This window comes from Vulpes lagopus, chromosome 7 (assembly GCF_018345385.1).
Source record: "Vulpes lagopus strain Blue_001 chromosome 7, ASM1834538v1, whole genome shotgun sequence".
NCBI lineage: Eukaryota > Metazoa > Chordata > Mammalia > Carnivora > Canidae > Vulpes > Vulpes lagopus.
This window is the reverse complement of record NC_054830.1, coordinates 55183745-55201741: the sequence shown is the minus strand read 5'-3', so window position 1 is coordinate 55201741 and position 17997 is coordinate 55183745. Positions and strand designations below refer to the sequence as shown.

At 48.8% G+C, this 17997-nt stretch overlaps 1 protein-coding gene across 4 annotated transcripts in view; it reads right to left on the bottom strand.

Moving 5' to 3' along the window:
* Nucleotides 1-17997, bottom strand: part of EFCC1 (EF-hand and coiled-coil domain containing 1) — a 41355-nt gene that overhangs the window by 10295 nt on the left and 13063 nt on the right. The gene's annotated exons all lie outside the window — the stretch shown is intronic.

Genomic DNA, 17997 nt, shown 5'->3' with positions numbered 1-17997 from the left:
GCCACCCACCTCTGGACTTCTTATTATGGGTGAGATTTTTAAAAAAGTCTTACTTGTTTCAGTTACTTTTAATTGCATTAAAATTAAAGGTATCTCTCCTCTTTGGGCTTTGGAGAACCTACTTCACCCTCATCAATCAACCTTCTTGATATTCTAAGGGCCTCACTTTTTGAATAATCATTTTCCATGTCACTGCAGTTACAAAGTTGAGGAAAAAATGAAAATGAATCTATCATTACCTGAAAATATTCACCAATGAACTGGCTGCTTATTAAATTAGTCCTTCCCTCCTCCCTCATTTTACACCAACATCTGTCTCTCATCTCTTCAGAATCTGCTCATCTCTCCCTATCAGATGTAACGACCTGGTACAGAGGGTCTGTAAAATGAACCTGCACAGCTTGAAAAAGGAGAGGCTTGGGGAAGTCAGCCAAGGGAATCCTGGGAATCACAGGCAAAACCACTGATGGTGGTGAGGGGGCAGGGCAGGACCAGTTTACAACTGATTAAGAGAAAATCAGCAGGATTAGGAAGGGCCATGAGCACCAGAAGACACTTGGAGGCCAGGTAGACAGCCCATAGACAAACTAACCAAAGTCTCAAATATTTTTGCAAGAGAGACGCGCCTCGTGATTAAGCTGCAAAAATAAGAAAACGCTTAGTTAGGGATGCATTATTGTATTCTCACACAGTTTTTTCAGAAAAAGTATTCCAAAAGGAATATAATCAACCCAGAAACAGTCTGTGTCTAAGTGCACTGTACCGCTGTCCTGAAGATTAAAGAATGAGTGAAAAAAAAAAAAGAATGAGTGAAAAATGAAAAATAAAATTGCTACGGGATCTAGCAAGCTGCTTCTGGGTAGAAACCTGAAAGATTTGAAAGCAGAGACTCAGGCAGAAGTTTACACCCATGTTCACAGTAGCATTATTCACAAGAGCCAAGGGTAGAAGCTACCCAAGTGTCCACTGATGGAGGAATGAATAGAGCGTGGTCTACAACAATGGAATATTATCCAGCCTTAAAAAGAGAAAGATCTGCCACATGGTACAACATGGATGAACCTTGAGGACATTATGCCCAGTGAAATAAGCCAGTCACAAAAGGACAAACACTGTATGAAGTCCCCAGAGCAGTCAAATTCCCAGAGACAGGAGGACAGCACTGCCAGGGGCTGGGGGCTTCGGGGGGAGGGAACAGGGAGGTAGTGCTTCATGGGGCAGAGTTTCAGTTTGGGAAGATGAGAAGGTTCTGTGGATGGTGGGGATGGTTGTGTGACAGTGTGAATGTGCTTAAATGCCACCCAACTGCGCACTAAAAATGGCTAAAATGGTAAATTTTATGTTACATACACATTGTAGAATTTAAAAAAAGAATGAATGAGTAGTTGAAAACACCTGGTTTTATTAACTAACTAGTACAGTAAATTCACCTTAACACATTTTGGTTTTCTTTTTAAAAAGATTTTATTTATTCATTCATGAGAGACACAGAGAGAGAGGCAGAGACACAGGCAGAGGGAGAAGCAGGCTCCTTGTGGGGAGCCCGATGAGGGACTTGATCCCGGGACCTTGGGATCACGCCCTGAGCCAAAGGCAGATGCTCAACCACTGAGTCACCCAGGGGTCCCCCTTGTTTTTATTTTTCAAGTTAAAGCCTCAATCAAATCTGACACAGGTCACTCTCTCTTTGGTCCCATTTTATGTAGATTCATTTCAGTGGGGTTCCCAGGACCAAATATTATTGGAAAACCAGGACCCTTCTGCTCAGTTCAGGAGTTGCTATTTGGAGTCACTGCCAGTCTTCGCTGACACAGATCACTGCAAATATAGAAGCCATACAACACCGCGAGTGAAGTGGGGTCCTTGGTTCCACACCCCAGCCTTACCAACGAGGAACTGAGAGTGGGACTTGGTCCCCGTTTTGCAGATGGGCCGCTGGAGCCGGTGACCTCTGAGGTCCCTCGTCTCTGCTAGGGTTCTCGTGATCAGGCCTGTGTGAGTATTCAGAGGAGCCAGCGTGGCCAGGGGCAGTGTTGGCCACATGCGTGTCAGGAAAGCCACAGCAGCTGCTCCAGAGTGATTGGGACACGGGGACGAGGCACTGCAGAGTTCTAGCAGGTGTGGGCACCCAGGGTTTGTCAGGTGGGTTCAGCATCCCAAAGACTGTCCCCTGAGCCAAACAAGAGAGGATCCGTGGGGCTGCCCTTGAGGCCCAGGGTGGGGCATCAGCCACCTGCGGCCACCCAGCACCGAGCAGGGTGCTCCCCCAACCGCCACCCAGGTAGCTCCCCTGCTCACCTACCCCTACCACAAGCAGCTCACCTGCTCAGAGGAGGGTAGAGCACGTGGCTCCTCCCCACGCTAATTAGCACGACCCGCCCCCCGCCGCTGAGGACCCCTGCGCAGGTAGCCAAGGAGCTGCAAGGAGCCTCTGCTGGGGTTTCCACCAGATGTGCTGGCTCCCTGCGTGGTGAGGCGGGAGGATGAGGGGGATGCCCAGAGATGCAGGGGGCTACAGAGAGCCTAAGGATGACCACAGAAACGAAGTCCTTGATAGCATTATTCGAGTTGCTGGATCAGGCTCTGCCTGAAGCTAACACTAAGCTGCTGTGTTTTCTGACCCAGTAACTCCAAGTTCTGCATTCAAGCTCCTCTAATGAAAGCTGAGAATGGGGACATGGCTTGGCAGCTGCAAAAACCCCATGGGTGGGTATTGTTGTTTAAGCGTGAAACCATGTGTGGTTTCCAGAGGCTTAGGCCACAGCCTGAAGAAGAGAAGACACTAGGGTATAGAGCCACTGTTGCCAAGACTCGAGGGTGGAGGCAGTAGACTTTATATGGCCCCAGAGAGCGGTGTTTGCTCAGGATGGGGGGAAGCAAAGGTGAGACTTGGAGAATCACAAGGAGGAAGCTTTAGCTCACTGTGAGGAAAAGCTTTCTTACAGGGATTGCTGACCAAGAATGGAGTGGGCTGTCTTGTAAGGTAATGAGCTTCCCGGCAGAGGAAGGACGTGAGGAGGTAGGACTTCAATGGCTGGAAGTTTAATAGAGTTGGAGTTGAACTCAACAATATCTACATCTTCCCACAATGACACGCTGCTTCCCCCTCTCCCCCTAAATTATTTAAGGGCTTCAACAAGCAATATGAGATGGAGGGGACAGCCCTTATTTAGAAGTTTCCTAGCATCAGCTAGCTCTGGCACACTGGTCCCTACACACCTCCCATCCCCACAGCCATGTCAGTCTTTGAAGCCCTACTCCAAGTGCAACTTCCTGCACTAGCAACAGCTAAATCTTCCACAGAGCACTTGGTCGGTGCTGGGCACTATTCTCAGTGTTTTAAACATTTTCCTCACAACAACCCTAGGAGGTAGGTACTACCATTACCCCCATTTTGCAGATGAGGAAAAGAAAGCACAGAGAGATCTGCGCATAGCTCAGATCCAGAGGAGCTGGGATTCACACCCAGGCCACTGGCTCCAGGCAGATGGGAGGGAAGCTTGGAAGGCAGGTCTGGGATGACCCGGCCCAGCTGCCATTCTCATTAGGTGACTGCAGGTCACATGTCATGAAATCAGGAAGAGGAAGCCCCTGGAACAGAGTGTGAAGAGTGGACAGATGAGGACACACTTTGGGATTTTCCAAGAAATAAAATGTGGCTGCAGAGAAACAGTTTCCCTAGAGAGACCGAGGGTGTGCTGCTTTTGTCTAGTAATTGGTATTTAACTGAGTCTGTCATTAGCCCACTGATTCCGCCTGTAGGATCATTCACATAATCACATAAATGTGCTGTAATATCTCTACAGTAATACAAAAAACAAAACCCAACCAACCGAACAAAATAACCCTCCCATGGGCCTAGAGAAGAGGACTCACAGCCCATCAAGGCTAAACAGACCCTGACTGGGCGCCCCAACTTTGGGCTGGGCCTTATGTGTGCTATTTTGGGTCCTGCTCATCCCCTGGACTTAGGAGGTTGATATCTCTCAGAGGAAGAAAAGGTTAAATCACAAAGGTGGTTGGGGGCCGGCTGGGATCTGGACCTGGGTCCTTCCCCTCCAAAGCCTGACCTAGTTCTGTTGTCCCACCGCCTATGCCACCAGGCCTTGGAAAGTCCCACATCTTATAGATGGTGGAAGCCAGTGGAGCTTTGTAGGTATTAGGTTGTATCCTATGGAATTGCTGGGGTTTGCTGCTTTTGACCTGCAAAGGGGTAATTTAAAATGGTTTGATCTCCTAGAACATGTTTCCATGCTTCTTGATTGATTGGCTACAAATCTGACACTTCAGTAGTGAGTATCCTGGTTTGTGAAAGGCTTTGTTAGAATCTTCTGGGTCTATGGAGTGCCTGGCTGGCTTAGTCAGTAGAGCATGTGACTTGATCTTGGGGCTGTGAGTTTGAGTCCCGTTTTGGATGTAGAGATTACTTAGAAATAAAAAATCTTAAAAAAAAAGACAAAAGACAAAAGGACTTACTGGCCATCAGTGCTAGGACTAGACCACATGGCCCAATGGTTTAAGTAGGGTTTCTCATAAGAATAGGTCCCTTAGGATTGGCTCTGGGGAGGAGGAGATGGAACCTCCTGGGGACAGGGCAAAGGGTCACCTGTGGCCTTGCTGAATGATCTGGGTGCTATGGCCCCTCCTGACCTGCAGGTCCAGCCTCCTTAAAATGCCAGCCCCAAAGTCCCAGAGCTGACACTGCATTACGTTATATCTCTACTCTTCCCTCAACCCTGGACCACCAGCACTTGCTACCACGGTCATTTTCTGGAGACAGCTCTGACTCTGCTCCAAAAGCCCTCTAGAAGAAGTCCAGATCCCCCGATATTCCAGCTCTCCACGGAGGAGTTTCCAAAATTGCACAGCAAAGATCCCAAGGAAGAAAGAACACATTTTGCTCAGGAAGGCCCCAAGGGTGGGGAGAAGTCCCTCTGCTCCCTTCCCACCCCCCTTGCTGCCCCTCTGGCCCCTGCTATACTGCCAAAGGGAGCAGTGGTCAGCTCTGACCCTGTCTTTCTTCCTTTCAAAATGCATCAGTGGCTCCCTGTGGCCACCAGAAAGAACTCCAATGTTCTAACACAACATTGAAGGTCCTCCAAGATCTGACCCAACCCTCTAGTCTCATCAGTGGTGACAACCACTGGGCACAGCACAGCCAGGCCCACTGAACCTCCAGTGCACCACCCTTGGGGCCTTTGCACATGACAAGCACAGCCAACACCTACATGGCCTTACTGTGTGCCGGATACTGTACTGTTCTGAGTATTTTTGTGCAAACTCATCTACTAAGAAGGAATGATTCTTATTGCTGCCATTTTATGGATGAGGAAATTGATGTGCAGAGAATAGAGTAATTTGCCCGAGGCCACACAGATTCCTCTGTCTTCAATATGTAGCCCAAACCTAGCAAGCTCTGCCTGGAAAATCCTACTGGTCCGCCCCCAACCCCCCAATGCAAATGCCACTTCTTTTGGGAACCCCTTGGCTCTCAGATGGACTCCCAGGGGTCCTGTTAGGATGTGTGTCCCTCATCAGACTGGGATTTCCTCTGGGAAGACAGCACAGGGACAGAGTAACCCAGTAAAAGTTGGTTGAATCAATGGATCAATGAAAAGTTGGTTGAATCAATGAAAGAAAGCATTGGCAGGAGCACCTGGTTGGCCCAGTGGTTGAGCAGCTGCCTTTGCTTCAGTCTGTGATCCTGGGGTCCTGGGATTGAGTCCCGCATCGGGCTCCTCACGGGGAGCCTGCCTCTCCCTCTGCCTGTGTCTCTGTCAACTGCAGACACTTTTGGTCACTGACCCTATTCCTTACTCATATAGATTTCCTTCAATAGGAAACATTATATAGGAAATAGTGACAAGCCAGTATCTTGTCATAGAGAGAAAGTAATCGGAAAAAATACACAAAACAACAAAACAAAATGTGCCAGTTCTAGGTAGGCCTCATTTTTTTGCCTGCTCCCAAACCCGAGGCTGTTCTTTCTCACTCAGAACGGGGCATAGCCTTGTGAGGAGCGAGAGAGTCACCAGCTCCAATCCAGGAGCCTCCTTGCTCCGTGCCTCCTGGGCCTCTGGGCCACTCTCCTTTGGGAGCTGCGGAAAAACTGGGGGGAGGGGAGCCTCCTGTGACTGCAGAGGTGCCTGTCACTTGGCAGGCCTTGGAGAAGGACTTCCCTCTCAGCTCCAGGTGGTTCTGGGGACAAAGGTGGCCTGTGGACACTGCCCACAGGCCCTGGACACCCTCACCACCAAACAGACCCGAGTCCTCCTGTGAGGTCGGGCGTTCCCTTCAGCTGGCCATATCTGTGCACTGCCTCTGATGTCTCCCTCCTGTCAGACACTGACGGCCACATCTGGCCACCAGCCCAGCGGCTTACACAATCTGACAAAGGCCAGATGTTGCTTCCCCTCCGTTCCCAGTCCTGCAGCTCCTGGCTCTTGGCTCCAGGTCTCCAACAGACGGGCCTCCTTTTTGGGATCTGTGATGCAGAGAGGGGTCGTGGGGGACGCCTGGGTGGCTCAGCAGTTGAGCCTTTGGCTCAGGGCATGATCCCCAGTGCAGGGATCGAGTCCCGCATCGGGCTCCCCGCAGGGAGCCTGCTTCTTGCTCTACCTATGTCTCTGCTTCTCCCTGTGTGTCTCTCATGAATAAATAAATTTTTTAAATGTTGAAAAAAATGAGAAGGGTCTCAGGAGCTGCCAAATCTGGGTTGCGTCCCACAGGACCATGGTTTTGCAGTGTGACTCCCCCTCCCCCGAGTCTTCATATCATTCCCCCATTCACTCATAAATAAACACAGAGGGGCTCTGGGTCCCATGAAGATGAAACAAAATAGCCAGCTGATGAGGAATGCCTGTGTCTACTGGCACTCATTAGGCTGTGTCCCAGTGAGTCTACATGTCTACCTATGCATCTATCTGCCCATCCGTTCACTTATCTATCCATGCATGCATGCATCCATCCATCTGAACATATTTTCTTAGCTCTTATTTCACAATGGAATTTTATATATTTCATGTCTTCCAAAGGCGTTCCGGCCTCCACCAGCATTTGAGGCCTTATGAGGTGGCACTCAGATGAACAGGTGTGTGTGTATTTTAAACAACTAAGCATTTATTTTAACATATATTAAAAACAATTAGCAAGCACACCAGACAATTTTAGTTTTACCTGTATGACAGTGGTATACCCTTCTTTTTAAAAAAAAAAAAAAAAAGATTTTATTTATTTGAGAGAGAGAGAGAGTGAGAGCAAGAGCATGCATGAGCAGAGGGAAGGGGTAGAGGGAGAGGGAGAAGCAGACTCCCCACTGGGATCATGACCTGAGCTGAAGGTAGATGTTTAACTCACTGAGCCACCCAGGTGCCCTGTTATACCCTTCTTTTAAATAAGTTTATTTAAGTAAAAAGAGTGAGATGATATAAGGAAAAATGTTAATCAAATAATAATAATACGGATGATATGCAGATATGGCAAAAAATGACACAGACCCTAGGAGAATGTCTGAAGTTTGGCAAACCCTCAGACATCACACAGTGAGCTCTGGGGACTGTGAGAGCTATGCTACTACCACCTCGGCCACTCGTCTTGCTCTCCACTGGAGAGGACCCCAACTCTAGGTATGGGCACCCTCTTTTTGTAATGGATATTCTGTAATGTCCCCATGAGATCCCAAGACGAACTGGATAAATAATATACCCAATCTTCACAAATACTCTGGAAAATTTAATGTGATGTTCTTACAGTGATCTAGAGGAGAAAGCAATTTTATGATGTATATTTCAATATGTAAATATTCAGACATAATGATATTTTTAGATGCTTAAACCATTATAAATGGCTATGTTTTTTTCTAAACTAAAGTATAATTGACATGCAATGTTACATTAGTTTCAGGTGTACAACATGGTGATCATACGTAATGCTCTGTAATCCCAATCTGATGATGGTCACAGCATAACTACCATCTGTCATCATACAACCTTGTCACTATACCATTGACTATATTTCCTATGCTCTGTCTTTCCTCCCTTAACTCACTCATTACAAAACTGGAAGCCTGTATCTCTCACTCCTTTTCATCCATTTTTCCCATCCCCTGACCCCTTCTCCTCTGGTAGCTGTTTGTCCTCTGCATTTATGGGCCTGTTTCTGCTTTTTGTTTGTTTTATTATAATGGCTAAGTTTGACTTTGAGGATAGTTGTTGACATTCTTTCCTTATATTTGACATTTTGAAATAAGGGCTAAAAAAAATATTTTCAGAGGGATGGATAGATGGATAGATAGGTGAATGGATTGGTGGACAGATGGACAGATGGATATATAGATATGTAGACTCACTGGGACACAACATAATGACAGTGGACACAGACATTCCTTTTTAGATGGTTAATTACAAGTATCATCAGTATGTATGATGTGGTTCTGAAATGATGAGCAACTCTTGAAAAATTCCAAACAAAACAAAATATAACTTTTCCACTGATCACACAGCATTGCATTCTTGGAAAAGCCATTGTACATTAAAACTATGCAAAAATTGTATTTATATGTAAAGCACAGTTAGATTCCAGTCTTAGATAATTGTAGTGAAAGCAAGTTTTTTAGGAACATCTGGAAGTTATGTGTATGTGTGTATGTGTGTGTGTGTGTGTGTGTGTGTGTGTGTGTGTTATAGAGCAATCCTGGGTTGCACAGGATCTGTGCAGAGGCTTATATCCCAAGTGCCAGGAACACTGTCCCCTTAGTCATTGAGACAAACACTCCTTCCACACAAGTTTCCAGAATGTCTCTGGGAGAGATGCTTCTTCCAGAGACATGCCTTGTTATAGACTCTGTCTCTGATCCTATGTTCTAGCCTCATGACCCACTGGCTACAGCAGCCTCCATCCAAACCCAGCTCTAGGCTGCCTCATAAGAGGAACTGTGAGATGTCCAACCGATGAATTTGGACTTGGAGGCTGCCGGGTCAGCCACCTGGGTTGCACATATGTCCTGGGGAAGCACCCAGAAACTCCAACTGCCATTGCCCACTAGCCTGCAGCCATCCTGGCCCCTTCCCCATGTGGCTTCTGGGCTCGCAGAGCAGCACCAGATTGGTGATTGGCTTATACCTGTTTACTCCCAGGCCTGCCTTTCAATCAAGGGGTGCTCTCATGAACTCCTTTTCCCTCACTGAGACTCAGCCTCCCCAGTTCTTGGATGGGGACATCGCCCCACTCAAGGACAAGATCTGGGGCTAAAGGGAGGGATTCATATACTGGCACATGGTATGTGCACAACTCTCATTATCTGCCATCCTCTGTTCACAACTGCCTCCTTCTCTATTTATTCTGCTTTCCAAAAACCTCAAATAAATGCTTGAGCCCAGGGATAGTCCCATAGTTTCTTTCTTTTTTTTTTTTTTTTAGTCCCATAGTTTCTTAATCTGACCTGTGCCGTTGAATATGACTGCCACTAGTCGCATTGGGCTACTGAAATTCACATTAATGATAGTGGAATAAAACTAGAGATTCAGTTCTTCAGCCATGTCAGCACTGAGAGTATGTTAAAAAGGTGAATAGTTTACAGTCATTTTGTCTGGAACTGTAATTCTCACTTGTAAGCCACCTGTTCAGTTAACTATTATGTTTGTGGAGTGACAATTCTGCTTAAATTTTTTTTTTATTATTTATTTATGATAGTCATACAGAGAGAGAGAGAGAGAGGCAGAGGGAGAAGCAGGCTCCATGCACCGGGAGCCTGACGTGGGATTCGATCCCGGGTCTCCAGGATCGCGCCCTGGGCCTAAGGCAGGCGCCAAACCGCTGTGCCACCCAGGGATCCCGACAATTCTGCTTAAATTGCAATGATCTGAACCTAGAACCTGACTCTGCTGTTTGTATAAACAGCAAAATATATCACAAGTGAGTTTCCTGCCATAATTCCAATGCACCCCTCTCTACATGGAGAAAACTCAACCTGGGTCCTTGTCTACACCACCTGAAGGAGGTGGATCCTGGATAAACCTCAATGTGAAGGGCAGAATTAAAACAGAACATACAGCAGGATGAATGGCTTTGAAACCCAGGGGTGGAGGACAGCTCAAAAAAAAAAAAAAAAAGGGTCAAAAGTCACAAGACCCAGTGCATTTGGTGAATTTGATTATATCAAAGAAGACATTGGAGCCGGCTGGTGTCCCTTGGCCAAATTCTGTCTAAGGCTCCTACAACCCAGGAATTCCTCTCCAGGGTATATTTTCTGGGGAAGTTTTCGCATCTTTCTACAAGGTGGATGGAGGAGATGCTCATCAGTGTCTTCTGGGGATGCGGGAGCTGGGAGGCAGCTCTGGGACTGGGTGGGTGTCTGCTTCTGGGATCAGGTGGGAGACTCACCAGAAGGAGAAGCAGAGAGCAGATGTGCACATGGCCAGTGCCCCTGAACCATGCAATGCTAGCGAGAAATGCAAGAATCAGAGTGAGGCATAGAATGCAGTGCCTTTATGGAAACAGAACACAGACACAAAACCACACATTGTGCAAGGACACAGCAATAGGGAGATACACGGAACTCATACGAGAATGGTTGCCTGTAGCGCAGATAGGGAAATGGGAAGCAAAAGGAAAAAATCCATCCCTACCCCTGCCCCAATCCGAGTCCCCTTGCTTAGAATACACGAGTTTCCAAATGTCAGAATAAATGTTCATCAATAACCAGCATAGAAGCGGTAGGACATTATCATTTCACACAGGGGCTGGCAAATTTATCCTGTGGAGGGCCACGTAGTAAATATTTCAGGCTTAGCAGCTTAGGTGGTCACTGCTGCAATGACTCAGTTGTGCAAAAGCAGCTACAGATAATAACATGGCTATGTTCCAATAAAACTTTATTTGTGGATACTGAAATTTGAAACTCATGAAATTCTTCTGATGTCAGGGATATTGTTCCTTTTTGAGTTTCCCCAACCATTTTAAAAGGTTAAATCAGGGGACGCCTGGGAGGCTCAGCGGTTGGGTGGCTGCCTTTTGGCTCAGGTCATGATCCCAGGATCTGGGATCGAGTCCCACATCGGGCTGCCTGCATGGAGCCTGCTTCTCCCTCTGCCTGTGTCTCTGCCTCTCTATGTGTGTCTCTCATGAATAAATAAATAAATCCTTAAAAAATAAAATAAAAGGTTAAATCGTAGTTCACATTAGGTACAAAAATCGGCCTGGGGCTAGATTTGGTGAACCCAGGCCATAGTTGGCAAACCTTTGATTTATGGTGGACAGAATTTTGTCCAGGGAAAACGTGTTTAATCAGTGTGGTGGACTGAGGTCTCACTCTTGCTCCTAAGGCCAGACAGCCAGCACCTTCTGGATTTGCTAAGAGTGCAGAATGAGGATATGGAGCAAAGCAACCATCTGGCAGCAGCCTGAAAGCCACACGGTAAGGAGCGCAGTGTATCTGTCCAGGTCAGCAGGAGGGAGGGATGCTGTTTGTAAATGATATGCTAAGGGGGTGGGAAGGGGACAGTCCCTGGGACACACATTCACACACAAGTGCAGGTTCACTTGAGCTCATTGGTGGCGTCTGATGGCATGGGGCATGAGCTGTGGGGGGGCAGGAGGGCACTCCAGCAGCCTGCTCCCGGACCAGCTGGGTCTGCCCTGCCTTGCTTTTGGCCTGAGTCTGGCCCTCCAACCTGCCCATTGACTGTGCTGGTCCCTGAAGCCCTGCCAAAGAATTCCTTTCCTGCCTCAGTGAGCCAGTGTCACACGTCCTGTTGTTTGCAATGTGGACCCCTGGCTGGTATGGCCTTGAGCAAGTCGTGTCACTCTTCTAAGCTTCACCTTTCTTTCCCCAAAAAAATGTCTTCCTGTGGCATGTACCATGTAAGACCATGGTTACTGCAGGAAACGGGGATCTCAGTCCTACAACTGTAAGGAACCTAATTCTGCCAATGCCTGTGTTTGGAAATACATTCTTCCCCCGAGCCTCTATACTTGGCCAACACCTTGATTTCAGCCTCCTGAGAGCCTAAGGAGAAACAAGCCAAGCCTGAGTGGATTTCTGGCCTACATGGTATGAGATCATAAATGGGTGGTTGTGTTAAGCCACTAAGTTTGTGGTTAATTTGTTATGGTTGCATAGAAACCAAACACAACTGCACAAACAGACACACCCCATCTGCATTGATGGCACACACAACCTCAATTATTCTTTTAGGCCTGAGTGGCTGTGTGCTTCTGGAGAAGAGATCTGATTGGTCTGTGCCAATCACGATGATTCCTTCCCTTTACCAAGGATTGGTTTAAGGATAGGCATGTGATGTGCTTCTGGCCAGTGAGAGGGGAGCAGAAATCTTCCAAGTCCAAGGAAGAAGTTATGTTTCTCTCTGTGAATGTGGCAGTGATGCCTGAGGCCATGGCAACTATCTTGTGACCATGAGGGACACTTGCTGACAGGCAAAGATGACAAGCTGAGGAAGACACTGTGAGAAGATGAAGAGTTGTAGCCTTGCATGGGGTGCCTGGGTGGCTCAGTTGGTTAAGTGTCCAATTCTTAATTTCAGCTCAGGTCATGATCTCAGAGTCGTGAGATTGAGACTTGCATCAGGTTCCATGCTCAGTGGGGAGTCTGCTTGAGATTCTCTCCCTCTCCTTCTGCCCTTCTCCCCACTCTCTCTTAAATAAATAAATCTTAAAAAGAAAAAGAAAAAGAATTATATCCTTGTAGACATCACTGAGCTACAAAGAAACTGCTTTCCCCTGGACATCTCATGCATGATCATCAGTGTCCTTAAGATTTAAGCCATTTGGAGTTGGGTTTTCTTTTTCTATTTTTTTAAGATTTTATTTATTTATTTGGGATAGCACAAGAAGTGAGGAGAGGCAGATGCAAGCTCCTCGTGGAGCAGGGAGCCCGACGTGGGGCTTGATCCCACAACCCTGAAATCACAACCTGAGCTGAAGGCAGACACTAAACCTACTGAGCTACCAGGTACCCCTGGAGTTGGATTTTCTATTTCTTGCAGCCTAAAGCATTATTACTGAAAACAGCTCCCAGCGCTGCCTGGGGGTTAAATGAGGGTGTGTACATGAAGTCCTTAGTGCAGTGCCTCATGCCCAGCAGGTGCTCAGAAATACTGGCCTGTGTTCTCAGGGCTGCTCTCCTCCTGCTTCTGCCCTGGGGTGAGTCAGGCTTCAACTGCAGAAGTGGGGCCAGTAGGGGGTACTGATCTGTGTCTGTATCTGTAGTTATAGCGCTATCTCAAGAGCTTTTTTTTTTTTTTTTAAATTTTTTTTTAAAATTTTATTTATTTATGATAGGCACACAGTGAGAGAGAGAGAAGCAGAGACACAGGCAGAGGGAGAAGCAGGCTCCATGCACCGGGAGCCCGATGTGGGATTCGATCCCGGGTCTCCAGGATCGCGCCCCGGGCCAAAGGCAGGTGCCAAACCGCTGCGCCACCCAGGGATCCCAAGAGCTTTTTTTTTTTTTTTAAGATTTATTTATTTATTCATGAGAGACACAGAGAGAGGCAGAGACGTAGGCAGAGGGAGAAGCAAGCTCCCTGCGGGGAGCCGGATGCGGGATTCAATCCCAGGACTCTGGGATCACGACCTGAGCCAGAGGCAGATGCTCAACCGCTGAGCCACCCAGGTGCCCCTCAAAAGCTTTATTACAAGGAAGTGGCCTCTATGATTGGGAGGGCTGGCTCAGCCAGTGTGAAATCCATAGGAGGGAGATCACAGGCAGGCTGGGCACAGGTGGAGGCTCTGGTCACAGGCGGAACCCCTTCTCTTTTTCAGGAAGTCCTCACTTTTGATTTAAAGGCCTTTCCAGGGATCCCTGGGTGGCGCAGCGGTTTGGCGCCTGCCTTTGGCCCAGGGCGCGATCCTGGAGACCCGGGATCGAATCCCACGTCGGGCTCCTGGTGCATGGAGCCTGCTTCTCCCTCTGCCTGTGTCTCTGCCTCTCTCTCTCTCTCTCTGTATGACTATCATAAATAAATAAATAAAAATTAAAAAAAAATAAAGGCCTTTCCAATGATGAAATCGGGCTCACCTGGATGATGTAGGATACACTCCCTTATGGAAAGTCAACTGATAATGGGCTTCAGTAACATTTGCAAAATGCCTTTGCAGCAAGTGTAGATTCATGCTTGGACAACCTGGGGCTGTCCAAGTGACACATCACGGTGACACATCAGAAGACAATCACCATTTTCACTTCCTCCAGACACATCTTCCCCCAAGCCCCGCCTTGCCCTCCCCTCCCCGTCCAGCTCAGCTTTTTCTAGAATGGAGGGAAAGGGTCACTTGCATTTGCTTCTCTTTCTGCTTTCAGCCACCTAAGTCATTCAGCCACTTCATTAGCTTTAGGAAGCTGCAGGGCAAACAGGACCCCCAGAGCCTGGCCGGGGTGTGCTGAGGGGTGGGGGCTGTCAGGCAGCGGGCCAGGCCTCCGAGCCCGCCCGGCGGGCCTGGGGGCTTGCACACTGTGCTTCCTTTGCTGCATGGCATTTCCTGAGCGAAGCCTTGCAGGAAACAGAGACTAGCATGTGAAAACAAGAGAACAACAGTAGGAAGAAGAGCTTGGGAGGGGGGCCGTGGAGGGTGAGCTGAAAATAAATCACGAAGAGGGGAGTGTGGGACAGTCCTCAGGGGCCTCCAGGCCTGGGAAGTGTTCTCCATGGCCCCTCATCTCTGGCTCCCACTTGATTTGCTGGGGTGGGGGGCAGGTGCAATGGGACCCATCGGGGTCTCATTGCAGGGACCGCGCTGCTGCTGAGTGGTCTCCAAAGGCATCTGCGAGCCTGGCTGCTAATTCTGTTCTGTGATTCACCCGACAGATGCTTACTGAGCTTGCTGCTGAGCTGGGTGCCAGAGATGCTGCACTTTGCAGAACAGCCCTGACCTCAAGGAATCTACCTTCCCCTGGGGGGCAGAGATATTAATGAAGTCGTAACAAAAGTAAATTAAGGATGGGAAAGGCCAGGGGCTGTGAGAGATGACAGGGGAGCACACTGGATGGGGCCGGGGCTGCTCTGAAAAAGCGAGCCCTGGCGGAGACCGGCAGTACGGATGCGAATTAGACAGGGCAGGCCTGACAGTGGCCAGGAAGTGAACGCCCGAGGAGAGAGGGTCGCTGTGGCCAGAGCAGTGTGCACGGTGGGCAGAGTGGAAGACGCTGGGGCCAGACCTGTCACAGTGGCCAGGTCACTCAGGGCCATGACGGTAACCGCAAGGAGGCCGATGTTTATTCTAAGAGCAACAGGAAGCTACAAGGTTAGATGAGGGTTTAGAGAAGCTCCTCCCACCCTTGGCTACTTTGTGGCCAGTGGACTGGTGGGGAGCTAGGGACAGCAGTCACATCCGGGCTGGTGCTGGCGCCCAGTGAGTGAGTGGGTGCAGCTGGAGAGAAGCAGGGAGGTTGGAGACTTGGCAGGACTCAGAGGGGTTGGCTCTTGAGATCCCAACTCAAATGTTGCCTCCTCCAGGAAGCCTCCTGCCATGGACTTTATTCATATGAAGTCCTCACCCCCCAGCACCGCAGAAAGTGACTCTATTTGGAGACAGGGTCTCTACAGAGGTGATCAAGTTAAAATGAGGTCACAGGGGTGGCCCTAATCCAATCTGATTTGTGTCTTTATAGGAAGAGGACATTAGGACACAGACACGCAGAGGGAGGACTATGTGAGGACACAGGGAGAAGACGGCCATCTGCAGGATAGCAGAGGCCGGGAATACGTTCTCCTGGGAATACGTTAGCCCCCAGAAGGAACCAGCCCTGCAGACCCCTTGCTCCTGGACTCCCGGCCTCCAGAACTGTGAGACAATCCATGTGTGCAAAAGCCAGCCAGTCGTGCTATTTGTCATGCAGCCAAGTTGACTGATAGGGTGCCCTGAGTGCCACAGTAAAGCAGCCTCCTCCCCCTCGCCCACCCCTTGTTCATCCTGTTTAGGGCCACCCCCTGGTTCACTGTCCCCCTCAGCCAGGATGTCAGTCCCCTGAGGGCTGACACTGTCTTGGTTACGGCTGCCAGCATGGCATCGGGACTCTCCAGGCAGGCAACAGAACTTGCGTGAATGAAGAAAAGTCAGTAGTTATTTCTGACAGAAATTCTGGAGAGACCAAGAATCTCTGCCCCTCACCCTTACTGGGTCTCTCACTGTGTTGGCCCCAAGCTCCTCTAGGTCCCCTGTATCCCCAATTCAGAGCAGACAGTGGGAAGCCCTGGATGTTTCTGTCCATCCATGCACCTGCCAGTCAAGAGGAAACCTTGTCTTTCCCGGGCTTGGCCCTCTGCTGGGCTCAGTGACAGCAGGGACAGAAAAGAGGGGCACTGCTCACAAGAAGCTCCCAGCCTAGGGGGAGTCCACCCTCCTGCCTTACTCCATATGACCCTGGCCTGGTCAATCACAGGAATTGGTCCAGAGTAGTTATAAGACCCCTACCTGGGCCAATCAGCACATTCCATGTCCCTGGGGTCAATGATTGGTTCAAGGATGGGCATAACCATGTCAGGATAATCAGAGCTAATCTAAGGATTTTGTTGGAACTACTGCAAAAGAAAAGCTCTTTCTGTGGGGGGTGACTGGGAGAATGGGAGCTCATCCTGGTGATGTTGGCAGCTATCTTGCTCTCATATGGGAAGAATGTCTGAAAGTAGAGCCAACTAGAGGAAAGCAGAGATTCCATGGGTCATTGTTTGGGCTCCAGGATCCAGCCACACCTGAAGCCATACTCTCAAGCTTACTTGTAGATAATTTTTAAGATGTATTTATTATTTTGAGAGAGAGAGGGGAGAGGGAGAGGGAGGGAGAGTCTCTAGCAGACTCCCCTCTGAGTGCAGAGCCTGACACCAGGGCTCAATCTCAGGACCCTGAGATCATGACCTGAGCTAAAACCAAGAGTCAGTCACTCAACTGACTGAGCCACACAGATGCCCTAATACCCCCACTTTTAAATTTAAGGCATTTGGGGTTTAGTTTAATCATTAGCAACAAGTCTCCAATATAATATAGATCTCCCTCTACCTTGACAAAAGCATGTGGTTATTTCTCACCATTTCCCCTACACAAGAGCCCATGATTACCTATACCCCAGCTCACCCCATCACAACATCCTGGAGACCATGGTGCCCACTCCTGCATGCGTTCCAGAGTTTCTCTGGCTTGAGTCTCAGGCAGAAGCCCTCTATACCACCCATAACTTGAGGCCAGGTGATGTCAGGATCCTGATTCTAGCACCTCCAGGCCCCCACCCAGGCACTGGCCTCTTCTTCCAATATTTCCTTGTGGATAAGCAGTACATTTTTATGCGAATGGGAGCACAGTAGATGAGTGGAACCATCCACACGTACCAGGACCTCTGACTTTCTGGAACACCACTACCCTACCCTACACTACACTACCCAACACATTTCTAAAAAACATCCAGCATCTGGCTCTGAGGCCCAAACATTCGCTTTTTCATTTTCCCTTTGCTTGGTGCCATGCTACAGCCTTTATACTTCTTTGGATTTTTCACTTCCATAAAGGAAGTTCCCAGGCTGGAAGTTGGCTGTTTTTGTCTGACCAGTGTCCTTCTGTCCTTCTTCTGTCTCCTGGTAGCAGCACCCATGCTGCTTTGAGGAGCTGCCCCGCCCCCTCTCTCCTAGACTGCGGGGTGGAGCGTGGCTCTGGCCCTGGCCGCATGGAGTATCCCAGCCCCTTGGCCTCAGGAATCCTAGCCCTGGATCTATCACCTGGGCTGGGTCAGTCTTCCCTGGGACTTCATCCCCAGGTGCTCGAAAGCAGTAGGTTGGGTCATTGAGTTTGAAAAGTGGTGCATCTGAGGTCACTGTAGCCATATTCCCCACCGTGTGTAGCACGAGTGAGTAAAACCAAGCAGGGACAAACAGAGGTACAGGACACATGGAGTGTGCTGGTGGCAGGGGGCTTTCAGTCTGCTCCAGAGTGTGGAGCAGATGCATCAATGCTCCCCACAGGTGAGAAGGCCCCCCACACGACAGGGCCAACTGA